Source organism: Mizuhopecten yessoensis, unplaced genomic scaffold (genome assembly GCF_002113885.1).
Source record: "Mizuhopecten yessoensis strain PY_sf001 unplaced genomic scaffold, ASM211388v2 scaffold11045, whole genome shotgun sequence".
Classification (NCBI taxonomy): Eukaryota; Metazoa; Mollusca; class Bivalvia; order Pectinida; family Pectinidae; genus Mizuhopecten; species Mizuhopecten yessoensis.
In genome coordinates, this window is record NW_018408851.1 from 375,317 (window position 1) to 389,893 (window position 14,577).

The 14,577-nt window shown below is 34.9% G+C and overlaps 1 protein-coding gene across 2 annotated transcripts in view; it reads left to right on the forward strand.

Annotated features, from left to right (window-relative positions):
- The first annotated feature begins 7 nt into the window (after positions 1-7).
- Positions 8-14,577, forward strand: part of LOC110464969 (protein crumbs homolog 1-like) — an 80,172-nt gene continuing 65,602 nt past the window's right edge. Inside the window, exons 1-2 of one of the 2 annotated variants that reach the window (XM_021520492.1) lie at positions 8-86; positions 218-293. The gene's annotated coding sequence lies outside the window, so the exon portion shown is untranslated. Of the gene's footprint in view, positions 87-217; positions 294-7,672; positions 8,136-14,577 lie in introns of those variants that run through there. The other variant, XM_021520493.1, reaches the window with a different exon arrangement.

Consider the following 14,577-nt stretch of genomic DNA (forward strand, 5'->3'; position numbering starts at 1 on the left):
TTTATTGTTTACCTTTAAACTCAGCGAGACGCTTGAAACCTAGTTGAGCCCAAACGGACGTAACATTCTAAAGACCTAGATGAAAGGTTTGCAGTTCTTTTGAAAAGAAATCAATAAAAATCCGATTCAATTTTATTTGCGGGAACGGCGAATCCGCACGTGGAGTGACAGGTGCGTTGTTACAAAGGATTGTCATCATCAATGGTTTCCGTTTCAGTATTTATCCAAATTGCTGCTGCAATTTCTCAATACACACAGACAGATTCATTCCGTCGTATGCAGAATGTAAACAGGTATGTATATTACCAAGCCTAGCTGCAGGTATCTTTACAACTGCAGGATCCAGCACAGGTACTAATTAACCATGCCTTTATATATTATGGGTGTATTAACAGCGAGGCTACTACCTGTGGCTCCTGTGATTTATGTTATAATGGTATTTTGGTTACCAACGATCAGTAAAATTAATATTAATTGATTAGGTTGCCTTACAAGCATCAGCTGTAGGGAATTTTATTCCCTTTAGCTCATTGGTAGAGCATAGGGCTGGAGAGCCAAGGGTCACACGTTCAAGCCCCAGCGACGGCACTATCTTTATCACTATTCCTCGTCCTATTACAAATTGGTGTTGTTGACCCTCCCCGTTCCAGGTAGGAGAACCCTTAATTGTTGCGGTCATCAAAGAACCTGGGTTGGTGTTAGAAAAAAGGGGGGAATAGTGTAAAAGATGTGCATTGATTAGGTTCCTTTACAAGAGTCAGCTGATGGGAATTTCCCTTTAGCTCAGTGATAGAGCATCAGGCTGGAGAGCCAAGGGTTGCAGGTTCGAGCCCCAGCGACGGCACTATCTTTATCACTATTCCGCGTCCTATTACATATATATGTATGGTGTTATCAAACAGTGAAGGCATGGAAATGCCGCTGCATGTACAGGTTTATAGATTTTTTAAGGTCCCATATTCAGATTGTTTGGGTTTCCTGTAATATAAAATGCCTTTCATTTTTTCCCATTATCTCGCTCTATCTTGCTACATTGTTATCAGATTTGATAACATTTTGATGTATGTACAAAAAAAAGAAGATAAACCATTCAGGCTGGTTTTCAAATTCATTTTTATGAGTGTAATCCAAGTTTTTTTGCTACTCTAATATAGAGCAGCTGGATTCTGATAGAAATGCTGTTCAATTGTCTACATTCAGGTATTAATTGTGAAATTAATTAATTGGCCTTAAAATTAATCTAGCTTTGTTAATTAAATATTAGTTTAAGCAACTATGAATTTAAAAATGTTAAAACATTGCTTTTGAAATGCATAATTGCTCATCAGTTAAAATTGATATCCATTTCCAAACTTTAAAAAGGGAGCTAACTCTTGTCATTTTTTTTTCTTGTGTGCCTAACATGTCTTTATTAACATTATGATTTAACATGACGTCTTATTAAACATGGTCATTATTTAAGATTGAGGAAGGTTAAGCAATACAATTTATTTTGAATAATTTAGTAATGATAATTATTAATATTTTTTGTGATTTTTAACATGAATAATACAATTTTCATAGCTGTGCAAATGGCAGGAATCCACAGTATGGCACTGTTCATGGATATTCCTATATATATAATTGAATCTCTCATTCATTAATTAGGTAATATTTATCAATAGTTATTTGTTCAGTATTATATTATACATTATATAGATATATTTAATGACTTTACTTCCATAATCCTTTTTTAAACATAAATAAGTTTATTTTTAACATTATTTTATAGAGTAAGACTAATTTTGGCTCAGGTGTATTATGCAAATGATGTTTTATGACAAGGTCCCAAAGGCCCTCCTGTCTGATCAGTGTTCTTTTTGTCCATCATTGATTTTTATATTACCTTTTGTCCATGGTATGTCTGTCCTCCATAAATTATTCTTGTAATTAATGGACAGATCATTCTCAAATATTGTACACAGGTTTTCTCTGGGTTCAAGTCGCAAAATGTCACTTTGATGCATAGTCAGGGTCTTCGAGGTAGGTTTAATTATCCCCGAATTGTGATCATTACATAATGATATTATCAAGCAATATTTGGTTTCATGCCATGTGCTCTGTGGTATAATATCAAGGTTACATGGGGAATGCTTAAGGTCAAGGTCACATAGTGAAAGGTAAAGGTCATATATGTCAAAAATGTCTTTTTAACTTTTTCTAATGAAGCAATTTTGTAAGAACTGAAAAAAATGATTTCTGAAAGACCAGCCTCATTACAAAATATAGACTTGTGATCCTTCTTTGTGGTTTGTATTTATGTGGCCTCTGGTGGTGGGTGCCATCTTGATTCCTCTGGGATCACTTGTTAATGTCACTTAAAACAAATTGTAAAAAAACTAAAATGTTTAGTAGTTTGACAAAAACAAAAAAGAAAATCAATTGCAAAATACAAAGTGTGATCAAAATCAGAAATAAGTAAGATAGTTCATACTGTTTCACTGCAATATCTAATTTAAGAAAAAATTGCAGATATGCTGATATTTGTGCAGCTTTGGAATTAGCATGTGTGTGTTGGTTTATAGTACATAATTATACAACTGCTACTCACTAACTTTAACTTTCAAGCTGTGTTCCCCATGTATTTGAAATATATTTAGACTAGGGTTTGTAATTGATTGATTTTTAACTTATTCTAATTCGAAGGAAATATTAGATATATATATATAAATGATATTTGAAGTGATTTTAAACTGCACAGACCATTTGAAATTGTTTGTCTATTGGCAAAAAAGTTTTTAATAGATAATTAATTATTAACCAAATATGCTGAAGCATAATTTATTGGATGCGTGAATTGATCCTTTATCTGTAACAAGGTCATTATTTTTTCAATGTCTTCGCTAGGAGTAGAACAATAAGAAATGACTAGTAATTTAACAGGGGGACATTTTCATTGACAGTTCAGATAAACCATTGTTTTGTATACATGTGTAATTTGCTATGCTTACATATTGGGCTGAAGCAAATTTATGTACATTTGTATGTTAAACAATCAACTAATCAATCAATAATTCATGGAAACATCTGTACATCTACACTACATAATGTAATTGTTAGTTTCTGTCAGGTTTGGACTGAAATCTTTTGTTACTAGGCATTAAGCATTGAAGCATACCAAATAGGCCAAACAAAGAAATATATGTGTTTCATTAACAGCTGTCCCCCACATCAAGTTACCTGAGTTAACTCAAATTTTGCCATGTGAAATAATTTCTTACCTAAGCCTGATCCCTTGGGATGCCTCATGAGCTTATTTTACTCTAGTTCTTTGGGAAAAAAGTTCTTGAGAGAAATGATTGTGAGTTTGCTAGAGAATTATGGTACATTTTCATGTAGATATATCATTGGGGAGCTGCTCCTTCTGAAGGCAAACCTGTGCTTGATTACTGGATTCCATCTATTATTCATGGCCAGTGTTATTGAAGTAGGAGGTATAGTGCTGTTGAGGGGCTCCAAAAGGGAAAGCATTCTACAAGAAAGCTCTATAAATACATGTATATTTTTATAGAAATAGAATGTTAAATACTGATATAATGTGTGTTAAACTCAATGGATCAATATCCTGTATTAAAATTTGAAATGTTTAATATTTCTGTAAACTCAGTATGTACGATGGACAAATATTGAATGTGTTAAGAAGATTGTTAACATTAGTGTTTAGGTGTGGCATTATATGTGCATGTATTGAAGGCATAGGCAAATTGTATCTAAAGAAAATTAAAGAAGTTTGTTGGTACAACGATCAAAGACTTCATGTAAAATAGATTGCAAAGAGAACTCAAGAGGATCATTATGAAAAGCTTGGTGTATATATAGCAAGCTGCAACTGATGCTATAGTGTATCTGGATCAGTTATCAAACATTGATCAGGGTTGTAAAGAAAATGTTGGGTTCCCCTCCCTCTCTCCAACTTGCTAAAGCGCTGCAGGCTTCTCAAATAAATTTATTGATATACAAATTTGATAAAAAAAAATACATCAACAAATCCACTGTAAATATATAAAGCTTTGAAATCAATATTCAATAAATATAATACAACAATCACTTCAATGACTTATATTTAATGATATATGTATTACCATTATGTATGTATAATTTGCAAGTTAATTTTATTTTCATCATTTTATAATAAGTGATCTATGAAAAATAAATTGTCCTACCTACTCACCATACTTAACTAGGATGAGGCAATCTAGAGGGGTAGCATGGTTTTAATGGGGGTCTAATGTTACCAGTCTTTAATGTGAACTTGGTTTATCACTCCTCATATAACAGTTCCTGATTTTATTTAACACATTTAAAATAAAATTCTAAAAATTTGTTATGAGAACAGGAATTTAATTCATCTCATGATTAGATTTCTCAAAATGTATTTGTCAATGCATCAATTAGTTTGCATCTGTATGTTACTTGCAAGTTTCCTTGATACAAATACATGTATAATGTTCATGAATAATTTAAGAAGTTGAAAAGACATAAATTGTAAAGTATTGATTTTTAGCTTTGTCTTGTTGGTGGTTTGAATCTTTTGACTCACGGTAGTTATCACACAAATCCCATTTACAATCTTTTTCTTTGCTGCCATCGCCCTAATTAAATTGTCTAATGAATAATGTTAATTGCACAGGTTGGGGTTCCCACAGGGAAATCATTTTTTGTTTACAATTTTTTTTTTTTTTTTTCAAAATTGATATGCTTGATTCTTTTCTATCATGAAATAAGGAAATATTTCCCCATCAAGGTTGGGTTGTGTGTAAAATCTGACCCGATCAATTGCCACAGACAACAGACATTGTCTATAAAATGTGAGACTGATTTCTCAGACATTACAATGGCCTCTCGAATAATCCTAGATATTTACTGTCTTTAGTGTCAATACGTTTTACAAACATTTTAAGTTGGAATTATTTGTACAGCTGTAAGATGCATTTGTAGGATAAAAGTTGATTATTTATAAAGTGATTCAGAAAAACAATCTCCTTAAATAGGGATGCAAAAAATTAAAAAGTTAATCTTTAGAATTATATAATACCAAAGCTGGCCTACTTCAAACAAAGTCAGAAACAACATTTGCCTTATTATATATCTGTCCACTCCATGCATGTGAGAATTCATCCATCTCTCTTTCCAAATCATTTCTCAGCCATTGTTTCACAACGAGAAATCATACATGTGTATGATTGTTTTGGTCATATTTTGTTAAACGTCCTATTAACAGCTTTTAAAGGTCATTTAAGGATGTAAATGTGTGCCAGAGATGGTGTATGTTGATGTATTTGCCTCCTTGTGATAGCACGGGTGTGATGCTGACTTTATAGTGCTATCTTACTGAAATCTCACTGAAATACCATGCCGAAGTGACCCAGCACTGCATTCCACCCGGTCACATTATACTGACAACGGCTTAACCAGTTGTTCCAATTTCCCTTAATGCTGAATGTAAAGAAGGAAATAACAGCTACCATTTTTAAGGACTCTGGTATGTTATTTTCTTGCCTTCATTGCCTTCCTCACCTGGGCAAATGTTCAACATTTAAGCAAAAAGTAAGGTATTGCCAGGCAAGGCACTAGGGAAAAAAGGTAGTTTGAATTAGAAAAAATATAAAGATCCCAACTATTGCAATTGGTGCAGCAGATTTATCGCCTCCTAGGAGACATGCGGTGGGTATCAGCAGGTGTAATCTTTCCTCGGTCCCCGACCTGCAGGGATATAGCCTATATAGGGTATGTGATATTTTGTAAGTGGGGTAGGTACATGATGAATAACATAATGTACTGTATTCATACCAAAATAAGCCAGTTATGACCTCTTTTGACCTTTGATCTGACAGATGCAGAAGAATATTTTTCCTGAGCAAACTTTTGCCATTGTTTCATGTATTGCCATCAGGTGTGTACATAGAAAGTTTAGGCACTGTCACATTTCAGTAGTACGTCAGACTTGATATTTAGAATGAGAAGGCACTGTTTTGCATGTCAAAATATGTTAAGCAACTTTTTGTTCTTGATCTTGAAGATATCAATTTTCTTAATTTTTAGTTTGAAATGATTGGATTCCTATAATTGGAACTTTGTTTTAGAATTGCACTGTAAAACACCTGGGCAATTGAAAAAAGAAAAATCTGCAGATTTCTCAATTTCAGATTTTAGGAGTTAGTGATTCTATAGGTCTTCAGTTTAATTTGGTGTGGCCTTCACAATGGAATGGTTGACAAAATGTCAAAATTTTGAAATAATTAAATGGTCTTACTAACATAATTAATTGCGAATTTATAAAAATAGAAATGAATGTAATTTTCCTCACTGCTCATACTGAGACTCAAATGGTTACAAAACCTTGGAGTGTACATACTAAAATTATATGTACATGTATGCAATGTACATTTCCTTCAGTGTAAATGTTAAAGTCTGTGAATATAAATTTCTGCAGATTTAAATTTTAATGCACCTTAAACATTATGCAGTAGTTTAATCCATTTTATGTGTAATCAACGTCTCTTAATCCCCTACACCTATTGTATTGGCGATTATAGACACAGAAGTGAACACTAGCCTGACTCCTGACCAGTAACATCAGAGTGACAGTCAATAGGAAAGCTAGGTATTAAAGATGCTCGGAAGGGACACCTAATTGGTGCAGGGCGATGGATGAATGGTTGAAATTGGGATGTCATCTCCCCCACAATGACTCTGTCACAATGTACAATGGGAAAGAACCATGTATTCAATCATACAAATCTCACCATGGTTTATCAGATAGACTCTGTATGACACTGGTGTAGCATAAAGCTGTCCTCATCAGACAGCTACACAAAGACTTGTAAGCTTTATCTGTCATATCATTATTTTTATTAAAATGTTTTTTATTTTATTGAACACAAAAACTCAGATCTACAGAATAAATTTGAAACGTTTAGTATTCAATAGTGTCTTTTTGGAAGCAGAATATAGTTTATTTGAAAGACTTTGCATTGGAATAAATGACATTACGAAGTCTCACAAACTGTAAAGGTAACCATGCTTGTAATTGAGAATCCTTGGCAGCTATTCAGGGTACATGTTGGTTAGTGATTCTGATTGACCTCTGACCACATGGACTGCTTTACTACAGCGCCACACGCTGTGTAGTTAGATCGATCAATGAAGGGTACAGTCAGTTCTGTAGTGGTAAAAGAAACGGCTTCATTTATCGTCGGCATCTTAACAAAAAGCTACCCTGTGTTATAGTGAGGACTGGGATCTGATGTGTTTTTGAGTTTAATGAGACTCTGTGCTTTAGAAACCATTGTTTATTCTGTTTTGATAGTCATGGAGATATAAAAGTAGATATTTAAATTTGATAAAAGGATTCCCGCAGAATGGAGGACTAGGATTTCACGAATATTGCATGTGTCTACATAGGGGTGTTGTTTAAACCTGAGCAGTGTTTTATTGGCTCCAGGAGTCTGTTTATAGTAAAAGGTGGTGGAGAAAAGAGAATTGTAAAAGGTTCTGAAAACGGAAAGAAAAAAGTGTAATCTGTGTTGTTGTGAAATAGCCATTTGATTGTGATGTGTCACCAGCTGTGATGAGATCTTGTATTTATGGTACGTTTTCGCCCGTGATTTGTCTGGTTTGATGAAGCTATATTGGAGATACAGTCATTCTTAAGGTCTCGTTGAATGGATGAGTTAAAGGAAACTATCGTACTCTAATACAATTCTGTTTTTGCAGTTGTACACAGTAACTACTCTTTTCTGTCACATCTTGTGTTGAAGATGATACATGTGTGGATAACCTAGGAGAAAAAACCGAGTGGGAGCGTGGGTAATTTTGTTTTATTGATGAAATCCTGTCGCGTTAATGTAGACTTAGGCCACATCTGTCACATAACACTGTGATTGTTTGCGCTTCGATACGAGTATCTACAACTGCAGGGAGCGTTTTGTTGATGGTAAAACCAGTGATCAGCAGGGATTGCTTACATAACGTGTGACAAAGGTGTACAACATCGGTGTGGGTATTGAAGAATATCGCTGGCATTTTACTGACAATACTAGAATGGAGATATAACCCTGACTGGATGGCGCCTCATCAGGTCTACAACATATAGGGTAAGGTATTATCTAACCTGCCTGTGTATAGCCTCATCAGGTCTACAACATAGGGTAAGGTATTATCTAACCTGCCTGTGTATAGCCTCATCAGATCTACAACATAGTAAACATATGTTAATGTCAAATATAGACACTGCACTGATGTCCTTTTATTAAAAGTTAATTTAAATTCAATTGAATTGAACTTTATTTACTTTACAAAATTTATTAAACAGGTTTGTAAACTTATATTAATCACTGTTATTAGCCTTGGTGAAAGTATTCTGGGAGTTTAACATGGGAGAAAAATAGATATAATATGGAGTACCCAGGGAAAACCTATTCGATTGAGCAAGTGATTATGACTTACCTTTCATGTCTGATTGGGGAATCAAACCATAGATCTCTCACTGATTGCCCTAAAACTACTGAGTTTTACAAGTACTTCTGTGACCCTGATTAAGTTTTATAAGATTATATCTAGTCAAACCTGTATATAATGAACTATTGGTAATATATATATATTGTATACAATACATGCAGATGTCCTTTAATAAAAGGATACACATAATTTAACAATGCTTCATTGGAACCAAAAAGGGTCAAACTCCAGCTTATTTAGTCTATTTTATTTTGCTGGGATTAATTTCTTACAAATCCGCCTAGTCAAAACATTGCGTCAGTGGGTACTCCTGTATAGATACAATGTACTAGGTACTCTTAGAGTCACACACATGCCTACCTGTAATTTCTTGGTTAATTTTTCCGCAAAGACGATTAAGATCAAATTGAGATTTGTCTTGATTAAGTTGAGAAAACCTTTGTCAAAGACCCGCTAGGTGACGCCATCGGTAGAGATGCCTTATTTCATTGGCCAGTGGTTGGTTTATAAAAAACCCAGATTTGAGGTAAAAAGTGATACTATTGAGTTTAATAGCGAGTTGTATTTGGTAGATTAAGACCGTTTTGTGATTCATTCCGTCTTTTGACTCATACAGGATTGGTTAACAACACAGTTTCTACAAAATGAAATCTTGGTTTTAGATATGACCGAGCTACACTATGATCGTGTACTTCAGTTCCTACATCTCAAAATGATGCCAGGCTACAGTCACCTTGTTTGTTTATTCCTCATTTATATAAATATCATATGTCATGATATCTAATGCTTTCCGTCTCTTATAATGATTACATGATCACTGGCTAACACAAGAACAATACATATTTGTACAATATTGATATTGAATAGATGGTGACACGCACACATATGCTATTAGAAATTTGTGATAAACATATTTGAGAGATGTCTCATGATTAAAGATCAAAACGTTTGTTTTCACCAAGTAAATCATATATCTAATGCTTTAAGAAATGTCATACGTACTGTACACAGGTACTCAGACTTATAACCACATGCATTAAAACTCTGCGATTTACCTTTTTCAAAGATATTTCATTTATCTTTTTTAAAGATATTTCTTGTTTGACATTTCAATAAAATCATGTACATCATAATGTGAGATGTTTTTACCTAATTATTTTGAAACAACCCTGGTGGAGTAAGGTTTGAAATACGATTAGTATCGACAAGTACGTGCCACAGTATGGACATCTAGTTGAAGTTTGATCGAGCTGGTTTTTGGGAGTGAAAGGGTAAACATATCTATATCATGGTTTTTGCCAGCTATTTTGGGAAAGGCCCCTGAGCTGGAATTGGGAAAATATCATTGGCATTTGGCAAAAATTGGGAAATATCATCTATGTTCCCACATGAACAGGTTTGGGAAAATATCATAAGTTTGGAAAAATATAACCTGCAATCTGATTAGCGAAATGTTTTCCTCTAGCTGTTTCTTACTCTTAAATGTATAGCATATATAAATACATCAATTTTCAGTGTTTTTATTTATTCAAATACAAATTTTCATTATATATGAATTTTGATGCTCCATCATGGATAGCAATACTCTGAACGTTGTACATATAACGACTGGAAATTTGTATAAACATGCTTTTTAATCCGATCGGGAAAATAAAGACTGAAATTGGGAAAATTCAGGGTTATTTTTCAATTGGGAATGGGTCCCTAATAACACCTGGCAAAAACCCTGTATGGTGTTTTTTTTGTATGTCTGTGTATATTGATTGCATATTTTGAATTCACATTAAAAATACTCCCTGGATATTCAATTTCACACAGTCTATGATGACTGCATACATATCAAAATCCAATCCCCCGCAAATAACACCAACTATGCAGTAATTGATGTAACATTTATAATCTGTAAATCTGTTTTGCCTGTAGTCCTTATCCAATGGTATGTGTTATCATTATAATCTCCAATACCTTAGCTGATGGTACATTATGTGCTGTACCTAAATTTCTCCCCACATCTATACAGCTAATTAGGAGGTCAGATAATATAAACAATACAATATTGATATCTTATAAATCCACCTTTTTTTCTGACTTAAAATATAAATTTTATATTCCGTTTCTCGCCTTGAATCTCTATAGCTGATGGTATGTTCGCTGTTTTAATACCCCACTTTCCCTCCTCTAGTCTCTATCCTGAGGTACCTAACAGATGTTTAGGAGCCCTATCAGAGAATCCATCATTACACACCGCTCTGTCCTGCCTCATAGACACCTTCTGGTTATGCACATGCAGTGGTGTCGTTTAGTGTGACATGCCGTGACATCACTTCCCTGTGATCTTATCAAAGTCAAAGATAACACGGATCAATGCAAATAGTTTTTACACAATTTCATTGTTTTCCAAGATTTTTTTTCTTGACAAATTGGAAGTTAAATGTGAACGGTATGAATCACAGCTAGGGGCTGGTGGAGCAGAGGTAATATTGAGCATCTACAATACATGTAGGCTTAGCGTGAATAGTCCTACACAACAAAAAGGGAAATTAAGAAGTTGCCTCGAAATGAGATAATTTGTATCAAAATTTAAACAAAGGCACCATACTGTTAAATGGGACATTTTCAAATGGATGCAAATTAAACACAAGATGGAAAGTTTAAAAGTAGCAATAAAGTTTGGTTTAAAGAAATAACCTTGGGATCATATTTGTTAAAAACACTCAATTTCTTTTAAAGAAAAGAGTCATGAAATTAGGCCTTCAGTTTACTAGCAACCAAAAAGACATAAAGTCATGATGCTTGGTCAGAAGCTTTCTGGGGCAGAAACTATTTCAAAACTGAAAAGAAAGAACATTGACCCATATTTAACTACTAATTTCTGGAATTTCCATATAAATGTCTGTTTGTGTGAGTGTGGAAATTTGACAAATTTCCATTACACTCAGTATGGGTTCAGTTATTCAGTGGTTTACCTAATTTTACAACAGCCTGTTCCTTTATGAGTTAGGAAAATGTAGCATTACTTACATTATATTGGGCACATATTCTTCCTTTTTTGGTCATTTGGAGAAAGTAAGGCACATTTTAGTTAGGGGAAACAGCCTGTGTTCTGGTGTAAAACTGAGCAAAATAAAATCATATATTGTAATTAAATTATGCTGATAATAATATCTACAACGGCTGTATATTGACTTTCAGTGATCACCATTTAGTTAATGTAACTTGGTCATGCTATCACATCGTTACAGTATTTGTACTTGCTAAGAATAAAGCTTCGGGCATGACATTTTGGTTTGATAATTTTTTCAGCAGTTGATCAGGTCTGTTATTTAATTAATCATTAAAACAATCTCAGCAATACTAAGCATCAGTCATCTAAGTACATAGTACATCTAACTGATATGCTTTGGTAGTTTAAAATGTAGTTTAGATTGAAGTTGGCACTGCTAATTGAATTGCAGTATTGATTTTGAAAGCTATTTTTGAGCTTATGCCATACCGTGGCGTCTGTCCGTCGTCCGTATGTCAACAATTTCTTCAAACGACTTCTTCTTAACCACGGATTCGAATTTAACTAAATTTGACTGGAAGGATCCCTAGGTGGTGGGGATTCAAAATTGTACAAATGGTAGGGTCAAAAGGAGACAATTAGGCTATATTGCTATAAATGACTTCTTCTGTAGAACTGTGCAATGGATATCAATCATATTTGGTCAGAAGCATTCATGGGAGGTAGGGATTAAAAATTGTACAAACGGTGGGGCTGACCCCCCAGGGGCTGAGTGGCGGGGCCAAAAGGGAACAATTTGGCTATATTTCTATAAATAACTTCTTCTGTAGAACTGTGCAATGCATTGGTTATCAACAATATTTTACTGGAAGCATCCCTAGGTAGTGGGGATTCAAAAGTGTACAAGTAGTTGGGCTGAACCCCAAGGAGCCTGAAGGGCGGGGCCAAAAGGTTATTTGGCTATATTGCTTTAAGCAATGTCTTCTCTGGAACTAAGTGATGTATAACAACCATATTGACTGGAAACATCCCTAGGTAGTAGGGATTCAAAATTGTATAAATGGTAGGGCTGACCCCCAGGAGGCTTAGGGTGGGGTCAAAAGGGGGCAATTTGGCTATATTGCTATAAACAACTTCTTCTCTGGAACTAAGAGATGGATATCAACCATATTTGACTGGAAGCATCATTAGGTAGTGGGGATTCAAAAATGTATAAATAGTGGGGCTGACCAAAAGGGGGCAATTTGGCTGAATTGCTATAAACAGCTTCTTCTTTAGAACTATTTTATGCACTGGATATCAATCATATTTGGTTGGAAGCATTCATGGGGAAGTGGGGGTTCAAAACTGTACAAATGGTAGGGCTGATCCCCCCCCCTCCCCCCCCCGGGGTAAAGGATGGGGCCAAAAATAGTTTATTACTTGGAAATGGTTGTGATCCCTACACTATACAACTATATATACAATTGCTGAGTATAAAGAGAAGAATGCACATTTGCTTCCATAATTGCCATGGGATCTGGCCCCACCTTTGGAGACAAAGTCCCTGGGTCATAACTTTAAAACGGTTGAGATCCGCACCCCAAAACTGTATACAAATGCTGGGTATAAAGTGACGAATGCAGTCATGATATTAGAATAGACCTTGGGGTCTGGCCAAACCCCTAGGGAGTCACACCTTGGAAACAGTTAAGATTCCCACCCTATAACCATATATACAATTGCTGAGTATAAAGAGATGAATGCACATACATGTATATGCTTCCAGGATGGCCATGGAGTCTGCCCCACCTTTAAAGACTTAACGCCTGGGTCATAACTTCGAAACAGTTAAGATCCCCACCCCAAACTATATATACAATTGTTGGGCATAAAGACGAATGCAGTCATGTTATTAGAATAGACCCCTGGGTCTGCCCCACCCTTGCAGACTTAACCCCTGGGTCATAACCTTGAAACTGTTGAGATCTCCACCCAAAAACTATACAAATGCTGGGCATAAAGAGACGAATGCAGTCATGATATTATTGATCCTGGGGTCTGGCCGTAACCTTAGGGACCTATTTTCTGAGTCACGCCTTGAAGAATATTTTGCCATGATTGCTTTAAGATATCCACGTGAGCAATACAGGCCTTCTGGGCCTCTTGTTTATTTGTAAATTTAATGGCACTCCTGCTTAGAATTGTAACATGTTACTGGAATTAAAGATAAATTATCAAAGATCTTTGATATTACCTGTTAGTTGTAAAATGACGCTACACTATATATGTGAATATATGTCTGATGTTTCTGCAATGAAATCACTACATGTATCATTCTTTTTTTGTGTATAAAACTAAAATACAGTTTTACAACTTATATATAAATGCGGGTAATTTTTTAGCTGTTCAAATCGCCCTGCGTCCGTGGTCCGTCATCCATCCTTAAACAATTCTTGTTATGGATATCACCAAAAAAATCTTTCTCAAATTTTATATGCAGGTTCCCCTTGGTCCCGTTATTGTGCATTTTGACTTTTGAGAACGATCAGATAAACAAAATGGCCGATAGGCAGCCATCTTGGATATTTACAGTCAAGGTTTGTTATCGCTATTTCTCAGGAAGTACTGGAGGGATCTTTCTCAAGTTTTATATGCAGGTTCCCCTTGATCCCTGGTTGTGCAGGTTTACTTTTGAGACTGATCAGGTAAACAAATTGGCAGACAGGTAGCCATCTTGGATTTTGACAGGGAATGTTTGTTATCAGCATTTCTCAATAAGTGCTGGAGAGATCTTTCTCAAATTTGACATGTAGGTACCCTTTGGTATGTAGTTGTGCATGTTTTCTTATGAGACTGATCAGATAAACAAATCTTTGATTTTGTCGGTTAAGGTTTGTTAGTGCTATTTCCCAGGAAGTACTGGAGTGTTCTTTCTCAAATTTTATATGCATGAGGTTCCCAACTGTCCTTTACTGTTCATGATCATGTTTACTTTTGAAACTGATCAGAAAAACAAAATGGCTGACCTGCAGCAATCTTCGATTTTTGACATTTAGTGCTATTTCTCAGGAATAACTTGAGGGATCTTTCTC